Below are 10002 nucleotides of genomic sequence, written 5' to 3' on the forward strand. Positions count from 1 at the left end.
TTCTATTCAACCAAATCTGTACTGTTTTAGCTGGTCAAGTTATTTGTAGTGACCGTAAAAGCAGACTTTTTGTTCTGGGTTGAAAAACTATTCCCAAATTTGCCATTCTCAAAATAACTAGTTTCTGGTATATGAGGCCTACTTGAAATCTATCCCAAAAAGGATTTACATTGAAGGTGCTGATAGTGTCATTCAGAAAAACCTAAGACACACGCTACCGTGCAGATAGAAGTCTGATTCTGTGATTAAACCTATACCTGTCACACAGCGCAAAAAAAAAACAGTCCTCACATTTCTATTCAACCAAATCTGTACTGTTTTAGCTGGTCAAGTTATTTGTAGTGACCGTAAAAGCACACTTTTTGTTCTGGGTTGAAAAACTATTCCCAAATTTGCCATTCTCAAAATTGTGGTGAACAGGAACAATGAGGAAAACATCTAATAAGGGACGCGGACGTGGACATGGTCGTGGTGGTGTTAGTGGACACTCTGGTGCTGGGAGAGGACGTGGCCGTTCTGCCACAGCCACACGTCCTAGTGTACCAACTACCTCAGGTCCCAGAAGCCGCCAGAATTTACAGCCATATTTGGTGGGGCCCAATGCCGTTCTAAGGATGGTAAGGCCTGAGCAGGTACAGGCATTAGTCAATTGGGTGGCCGACAGTGCATCCAGCACGTTCACATTATCTCCCACCCAGTCTTCTGCAGAAAGCGCACAGATGGCGCATGAAAACCAAGCCCATCAGTCTGTCACATCACCCCCATGCATATCAGGGAAACTGTCTGAGCCTCAAGTTATGCAGCAGTCTCTTATGCTGTTTGAAGACTCTGCTGCCAGGGTTTCCCAAGGGCATCCACCTAGCTCTTCCCCAGGGGTGGAAGAGATAGAATGCACTAACGCACAACCACTTATGTTTCCTGATGATGAGGACATGGGAATACCACCTCAGCACATCTCTGATGATGACGAAACACAGGTGCCAACTGCTGCGTCTTTCTGCAGTGGGCAGACTGAACAGGAGGTCAGGGATCAAGACTGGGTGGAAGACGATGCAGGGGACGATGAGGTCCTAGACCCCACATGGAATGAAGGTCGTGCCACTGAATTTCAGAGTTCGGAGGAAGAGGCAGTGGTGAGACCGAGCCAAAAGCGTAGCAAAAGAGGGAGCAGTGGGCAAAATCAGAACACCCGCCGCCAAGAGACTCCGCCTGCTACTGACCGCCGCCATCTGGGACCGAGCACCCCAAAGGCAGCTGCAAGGAGTTCCCTGGCATGGCACTTCTTCAAACAATGTGCTGACGACAAGACCCGAGTGGTTTGCACGCTGTGCCATTAGAGCCTGAAGCGAGGAATTAACGTTCTGAACCTTAGCACAACCTGCATGACCAGGCACCTGCATGCAAAGCATGAACTGCAGTGGAGTAAACAACTTAAAAACAAGGAAGTCCCTCAGGCTCCCCCTGCTGCCTCTTCTGCTGCTGCCGCCTCGGCCTCTTCTGCTGCTGACGCTGCCTCGGCCTCTTCTGCTGCTGCTGCCGCCGCCTCGACCTCTTCCTCTGCCTCTGGAGGAACGTTGGAACCTGCCGCCCAGCAAACAGGGGATGTACCACCAACACCACCACCTGCGTCACCAAGCATCTCAACCATGTCACACGGCAGCGTTCAGCTCTCTATCTCACAAACATTTGAGAGAAAGCGTAAATTCCCACCTAGCCACCCTCGATCCCTGGCCCTGAATGCCAGCATTTCTAAACTACTGGCCTATGAAATGCTGTCATTTAGGCTGGTGGACACACACAGCTTCAAACAGCTCATGTCGCTTGCTGTCCCACAGTATGTTGTTCCCAGCCGCCACTACTTCTCCAAGAGAGCCGTGCCTTCCCTGCACAACCAAGTATCCGATAAAATCAAGTGTGCACTGCGCAACGCCATCTGTGGCAAGGTCCACCTAACCACAGATACGTGGACCAGTAAGCACGGCCAGGGACGCTATATCTCCCTAACTGCACACTGGGTAAATGTAGTGGCGGCTGGGCCCCAGGCGGAGAGCTGTTTGGCGCACGTCCTTCCGCCGCCAAGGATCGCAGGGCAACATTCTTTGCCTCCTGTCTCCTCCTCCTCCTACTCAGCTTCCTCCTCCTCTTCTTCCACCTGCTCATCCAGTCAGCCACACACCTTCACCACCAACTTCAGCACAGCCCGGGGTAAACGTCAGCAGGCCATTCTGAAACTCATATGTTTGGGGGACAGGCCCCACACCGCACAGGAGTTGTGGCGGGGTATAGAACAACAGACCGACGAGTGGTTGCTGCCGGTGAGCCTCAAGCCCGGCCTGGTGGTGTGCGATAATGGGCGAAATCTCGTTGCAGCTCTGGGACTAGCCGGTTTGACGCACATTCCTTGCCTGGCGCATGTGCTGAATTTGGTGGTGCAGAAGTTCATTCGCAACTACCCCGACATGTCAGAGCTGCTGCATAAAGTGCGGGCCGTCTGTTCGCGCTTCCGGCGTTCACACCCTGCCGCTGCTCGCCTGTCTGTGCTACAGCGTAACTTCGGCCTTCCCGCTCACCGCCTCATATGCGACGTACCCACCAGGTGGAACTCCACCTTGCATATGCTGGACAGACTGTGCGAGCAGCAGCAGGCCATAGTGGAGTTTCAGCTGCAGCACGCACGGGTCAGTCGCACTGTGGATCAGACACACTTCACCACAATGACTGGGCCTCCATGCGAGACCTGTGTGCCCTGTTGCGTTGTTTCGAGTACTCCACCAACATGGCCAGTGGCGATGACGCCGTTATCAGCGTTACAATACCACTTCTATGTCTCCTTGAGAAAACACTTAGGGCGATGATAAAAGAGGAGGTGGCCCAGGAGGAAGAGGAGGAAGAGGGGTCATTTTTAGCACTTTCAGGCCAGTCTCTTCGAAGTGACTCAGAGGGAGGTTTTTTGCAACACCAGAGGCCAGGTACAAATGTGGCCAGAAAGGGCCCACTACTGGAGGACGAGGAGGACAAGGATGAGGAGGAGATGGAGGAGGATGAGGATGAAGCATGTTCACAGCGGGGTGGCACCCAAAGCAGCTCGGGCCCATCACTGGTGCGTGGCTGGGGGGAAACACAGGACGATGACGATACGCCTCCCACAGAGGACAGCTTGTCCTTACCTCTGGGCAGCCTGGCACACATGAGCGACTACATGCTGCAGTGCCTGCGCAACGACAGCAGAGTTGCCCACATTTTAACGTGTGCGGACTACTGGGTTGCCACCCTGCTGGATCCCCGGTACAAAGACAATGTGCCCACCTTACTTCCTACACTGGAGCGTGATAGGAAGATGCGCGAGTACAAGCGCACGTTGGTAGACGCGCTACTGAGAGCATTCCCAAATGTCACAGGGGAACCAGTGGAAGCCCAAGGCGAAGGCAGAGGAGGAGCAAGAGGTCGCCAACGCAGCTGTGTCACGGCCAGCTCCTCTGAGGGCAGGGTTAGCATGGCAGAGATGTGGAAAAGTTTTGTCAACACGCCACAGCTAACTGCACCACCACCTGATACGGAACGTGTTAGCAGGAGGCAACATTTCACTAACATGGTGGAACAGTACCTGTGCACACCCCTCCACGTACTGACTGATGGTTCGGCCCCATTCAACTTCTGGGTCTCCAAATTGTCCACGTGGCCAGAGCTAGCCTTTTATGCCTTGGAGGTGCTGGCCTGCCCGGCGGCCAGCGTTTTGTCTGAACGTGTATTCAGCACGGCAGGGGGCGTCATTACAGACAAACGCAGCCGCCTGTCTACAGCCAATGTGGACAAGCTGACGTTCATAAAAATGAACCAGGCATGGATCCCACAGGACCTGTCCATCCCTTGTGCAGATTAGATATTAACTACCTCCCCTTAACAATATATTATTCTACTCCAGGGCACTTCTTTATTCAATACCATTTTTAATTTCATTTTACCATTATATTGCGGGGCAACCCAAAGTTGAATGAACCTCTCCTCTGTCTGGGTGCCGGGGCCTAAATGTGTGACAGTGGCCTGTTCCAGTGGTGGGTGACGTGAAGCCTGTTTCTCTGCTATGACATGAAGACTTATTCTGCGCTGACATAAGGCCAGATTCTCAGTTACGGGATCTCTCTCCTCTGTCTGGGTGCCGGGGCCTAAATATGTGACAGTGGCCTGTTCCAGTGGTGGGTGACGTGAAGCCTGATTCTCTGCTATGACATGAAGACAGATTCTGTGCTGACATCAGGCCAGATTCTCTGTTACGGGACCTCTCTCCTCTGCCTGGGCCTAAATATGTGACAGTGGCCTGTTCCAGTGGTGGGTGACGTGAAGCCTGATTCTCTGCTATGACATGAAGACTGATTCTGTGCTGACATAAGGGCAGATTCTCTGTTACGGGACCTCTCTCCTCTGCCTGGGTGCCTGGGCCTAAATATGTGACAGTGGCCTGTTCCAGTGGTGGGTGACGTGAAGCCTGATTCTCTGCTATGACATGAAGACTGATTCTGCGCTGACATAAGGCCAGATTCTCTGTTACGGGACCTCTCCCCTCTGTCTGGGTGCCAGAGCCTAAATATGTGACAGTTGCCTGTTCCAGTGGTGGGTGACGTGAAGCCTGATTCTCTGCTATGACATGAAGACAGATTCTGTGTTGACATAAGGCCAGATTCTCTGTTACGGGACCTCTCTCCTCTGCCTGGGCCTAAATATGTGACAGTGGCCTGTTCCAGTGGTGGGTGACGTGAAGCCTGATTCTCTGCTATGACATGAAGACTGATTCTGCGCTGACATAAGGCCAGATTCTCTGTTACGGGACCTCTCTCCTCTGTCTGGGTGCCGGGGCCTAAATATGTGACAGTGGCCTGTTCCAGTGGTGGGTGACGTGAAGCCTGATTCTCTGCTTTGACATGAAGACAGATTCTGTGCTGACATAAGGCCAGATTCTCTGTTACGGGACCTCTCTCCTCTGCCTGGGTGCCTGGGCCTAAATATGTGACAGTGGCCTGTTCCAGTGGTGGGTGACGTGAAGCCTGATTCTCTGCTATGACATGAAGACTGATTCTGCGCTGACATAAGGCCAGATTCTCTGTTACGGGACCTCTCTCCTCTGCCTGGGTCTAAATATGTGACAGTGGCCTGTTCCAGTGGTGGGTGACGTGAAGCCTGATTCTCTGCTATGACATGAAGACTGATTCTGCGCTGACATAAGGCCAGATTCTCTGTTACGGGACCTCTCTCCTCTGCCTGGGTCTAAATATGTGACAGTGGCCTGTTCCAGTGGTGGGTGACGTGAAGCCTGATTCTCTGCTATGACATGAAGACTGATTCTGCGCTGACATAAGGCCAGATTCTCTGTTACGGGACCTCTCTCCTCTGCCTGGGTGCCTGGGCCTAAATATGTGACAGTGGCCTGTTCCAGTGGTGGGTGACGTGAAGCCTGATTCTCTGCTATGACATGAAGACTGATTCTGCGCTGACATAAGGCCAGATTCTCTGTTACGGGACCTCTCTCCTCTGCCTGGGTGCCTGGGCCTAAATATGTGACAGTGGCCTGTTCCAGTGGTGGGTGACGTGAAGCCTGATTCTCTGCTATGACATGAAGACTGATTCTGCGCTGACATAAGGCCAGATTCTCTGTTACGGGACCTCTCTCCTCTGCCTGGGTCTAAATATGTGACAGTGGCCTGTTCCAGTGGTGGGTGACGTGAAGCCTGATTCTCTGCTATGACATGAAGACTGATTCTGCGCTGACATAAGGCCAGATTCTCTGTTACGGGACCTCTCTCCTCTGCCTGGGTGCCTGGGCCTAAATATGTGACAGTGGCCTGTTCCAGTGGTGGGTGACGTGAAGCCTGATTCTCTGCTATGACATGAAGACTGATTCTGCGCTGACATAAGGCTAGATTCTCTGTTACGGGACCTCTCTCCTCTGCCTGGGTGCCTGGGCCTAAATATGTGACAGTGGCCTGTTCCAGTGGTGGGTGACGTGAAGCCTGATTCTCTGCTATGACATGAAGACTGATTCTGCGCTGACATAAGGCCAGATTCTCTGTTACGGGACCTCTCTCCTCTGCCTGGGTGCCTGGGCCTAAATATGTGACAGTGGCCTGTTCCAGTGGTGGGTGACGTGAAGCCTGATTCTCTGCTATGACATGAAGACTGATTCTGCGCTGACATAAGGCCAGATTCTCTGTTACGGGACCTCTCTCCTCTGTCTGGGTGCCGGGGCCTAAATATGTGACAGTGGCCTGTTCCAGTGGTGGGTGACGTGAAGCCTGATTCTCTGCTATGACATGAAGACTGATTCTGCGCTGACATAAGGCCAGATTCTCTGTTACAGGACCTCTCTCCTCTGCCTGGGTGCCGGTGCCTAAATATGTGACAGTGGCCTGTTCCAGTGGTGGGTGACGTGAAGCCTGATTCTCTGCTATGACATGAAGACTGATTCTGCGCTGACATAAGGCCAGATTCTCTGTTACGGGACCTCTCTCCTCTGCCTGGGTGCCTGGGCCTAAATATGTGACAGTGGCCTGTTCCAGTGGTGGGTGACGTGAAGCCTGATTCTCTACTATGACATGAAGACAGATTCTGCGTTGACATAAGGCCAGATTCTGTGTTACGGGACCTCTCTCCTCTGCCTGGGTGCCTGGGTCTAAATGTGTGACAGTGGCCTGTTCCAGTGGTGGGTGACGTGAAGCCTGATTCTCTGCTATGACATGAAGACAGATTCTGCGCTGACATAAGGCCAGATTCTCTGTTACGGGACCGCTCTACTCTGTCTGGGTGCCGGGGCCTAAATATGTGACAGTGGCCTCTTCCAGTGGTGGGTGACATGAAGCCAGATTCTCTGCTATGGCATGAAGAGACTGATTCTCTGCTGACATGAAGCCAGATTCTTTGCTATGGCATGAAGAGACTGATTCTCTGCTGACGTGAAGCCAGATTCTCTGCTATGGGACCTCTGTCCAATTGATATTGGGTCATTTTTATTTTTTTAATTTTTATTTTAATTCATTTCCCTATCCACATTTGTTTGCAGGGGATTTACCTACATGTTGCTGCCTTTTGCAGCCCTCTAGCTCTTTCCTGGGCTGTTTTACAGCCTTTTTAGTGCCCAAAAGTTCGGGTCCCCATTGACTGGTTCGGGACGAAGATCGGTTCGGGTTCGGCCGAAATTCTCGAACCCGAACATCCAGGTGTTCGCTCAACTCTACTGAGGAACTGAAAAAAGATTTGTCAGATGTGGGTACTGAAGTTTCAGCTCAGACAATAAGGCGCACACTGCGTAATGAAGGCCTCCATGCCAGAACTCCCAGGCGCACCCCCTTGCTGTCTCCAAAGAATAAGAAGAGTCGACTGCAGTATGCCAAAAGTCATGTGGACAAACCACAAAAGTTTTGGGATAGTGTTCTGTGGACTGATGAAACAAAATTAGAACAGTTTGGGCCCATGGATCAACGCTATGTTTGGAGGAGGAAGAACAAGGCCTATGAAGAAAAGAACACCTTGCCAACTGTGAAGCATGGCGGGGGGTCAATCATGATTTGGGGCTGTTTTGCTTCTACAGGTACAGGGAAGCTTCAGCGTGTGCAAGGTACCATGAATTCTCTTCAGTACCAGGAGATATTGGATGAAAATGTGATTCAGTCCGTCACAAACCTGAGGCTTGGGAGACGTTGGACCTTTTCAACAGGACAATGATCCCAAGCATACCTCCAAGTCCACTAGAGCATGGTTTCAGATTAAAGGCTGGAACATTTTGAAGTGGCCATCGCAGTCACCAGACTTAAATCCGATTGAGAACCTCTGGTGGGACTTAAAGAAAGCAGTTGCAGCGCGCAAGCCTAAGAATGTGACTGAACTGGGCGAAGAATGGGCGAAGATACCCGTAGATCGCTGCAAGAAACTTGTGTCAAGCTATGCTTCACGTTTAAAAGCTGTTATAACTGGAAAAGGATGTTGTACTAAGTACTAAGATTGAATGTCACTTGGGGGTTGAATAAAACTTCCCATGGCCACTCCCCTGAGCTGGTGGTAGAACTTACGATCAAATGTGAACACATTATGGCTCAAGATAAATTTTTATGTACCTCTAGGATGATGATACATCTTTCAGTACATCCCCTGACATGGTAGGCAATTTTCTCTGCCCATAAAAGAATAACCATGACAGCGGTTAGCATGATTAGAGCAAGATGATGTCTCACCTCCTTAGGTGACGTATCCGCATACTGAGGAGCTCCGCCTAATGGGAGTGGCTATCTTAATATGAGAGCGGCGGTCGAGCGGCCGCCCGACGGCCGTAAACAGAGCCGGCGGCGTGTACCTGCAGGCAGAGTGTCAGTCTCGACAAATAAATGGGGAGAACTGCACTCATGCCAACATTAGACTCTGCTCCTGAGGACATATCGCTAACAGTGATATAGAAACGCGTCGAGCAGACGCAGGATTAGGCTACTTTCACACTAGCGTTCGGGGCTCTGCTTGTTAGCTCCGCTTGAAGGGGCTCACAAGCGGCCCCGAACGCATCCGTCCAGCCCTAATGCATTCTGAGTGGAGCCGATCCGCTCAGAATGCATCAGTCTGGCGGCATTCAGCCTCCGCTCCGCTCAGCAGGCGGACACCTGAACGCTGCTTGCAGCGTTCGAGTGTCCGCCTGGCCGTGCGGAGGCAAGCGGATCCGTCCAGACTTACAATATAAGTCAATGGGGGACGGATCCGTTTGAAGATGACACTATATGGCTCAATCTTCAAACGGATCCGTCCCCCATTGACTTTCAATGTAAAGTCTGGACGGATCCGTTCAGGCTACTTTCACACTTAGAAATTTTTCTAAGTTATAATGCAGACGGATCCGTTCTGAACGGATACAAACGTCTGCATTATAGGAGCTGATCCGTCTGATGAAACATCAGACGGACCCGCCGTGAACGCTAGTGTGAAAGTAGCCTAAGGCAGGGACAGTCCTGACAATTTTGTAAATGGTGATGGATATCAATAGGATGGGAGAAGCAGGTTACAGGGCAGAGTTTTAACAATAAATATAGCTCTTACCTGCAGTACTTCCACCCTATTCCGCCTTTTGCAGAAGTTTGCTAGTGCACTACACTTTTGCAACCATTTCAACAGTTGCAACTTTGTATATGACTGTGGATATAAATGACCTAAATAAAAACATGTATTCAGCGCACGTAGCAAGCACGTGTGTCTGGATAATTGGGCAGGAGAGTATATAGAGATACACAAGAAATCCTGATACATCCAGACAATGCACACTGTTTCAATAAGTGTGGAGGTAGAGGCTGTACCCATACAATTGTGGTGTGAGCCATTCCTCCAGACTTAGCCTGATAGGTTTATCATGTGGTGGGTCGCCACTATTTTAATAAAAATGACAATAAAGTTTTTGTTTTAAGTGTTTATTCAGGCAGTAAAAATACAAATAATATATAAACGCAAAATTACCCCTATAGTTAAATCTTCAGCTGACATTAGCCCATCGTTAATGTCAGCCAGCTTAAGGCTACTTTCACACATGCGTTCGGAGCGGATCCGTCTGGTGTCTGCACAGATGGATCCGCTCCTATAATGCAAATGCTTGCATCCGTTCAGAACGGATCCGTCTGCATAACTGTTTTTTTCAGATCTGATTTTTCACTTTGTGAAAACTCAGATCCGACAGTATATTCTAACACAGAGGCGTTCCCATGGTGATGGGGACGCTTCAAGTTAGAATATACTAAAAGAACTGTGTACATGACTGCCCCCTGCTGCCTGGCAGCACCCGATCTCTTACAGGGGGCTGTGATCCGCACAATTAACCCCTCAGGTGCCGCACCTGAGGGGTTAATTGCGTGTATCATAGCTCCCTGTAAAAGATCAGGTGCTGCCAGGCAGGAGGGGGCAGACCCCCTTCCCGCCCTCCCCTGTATTTAACTCATTGGTGGCCAATGCGGCCCCCCCCTCCCTCCCTCCCCTGTATTTAATTCATTG

This window comes from Bufo bufo, chromosome 4 (genome assembly GCF_905171765.1).
Source record: "Bufo bufo chromosome 4, aBufBuf1.1, whole genome shotgun sequence".
Classification (NCBI taxonomy): Eukaryota; Metazoa; Chordata; class Amphibia; order Anura; family Bufonidae; genus Bufo; species Bufo bufo.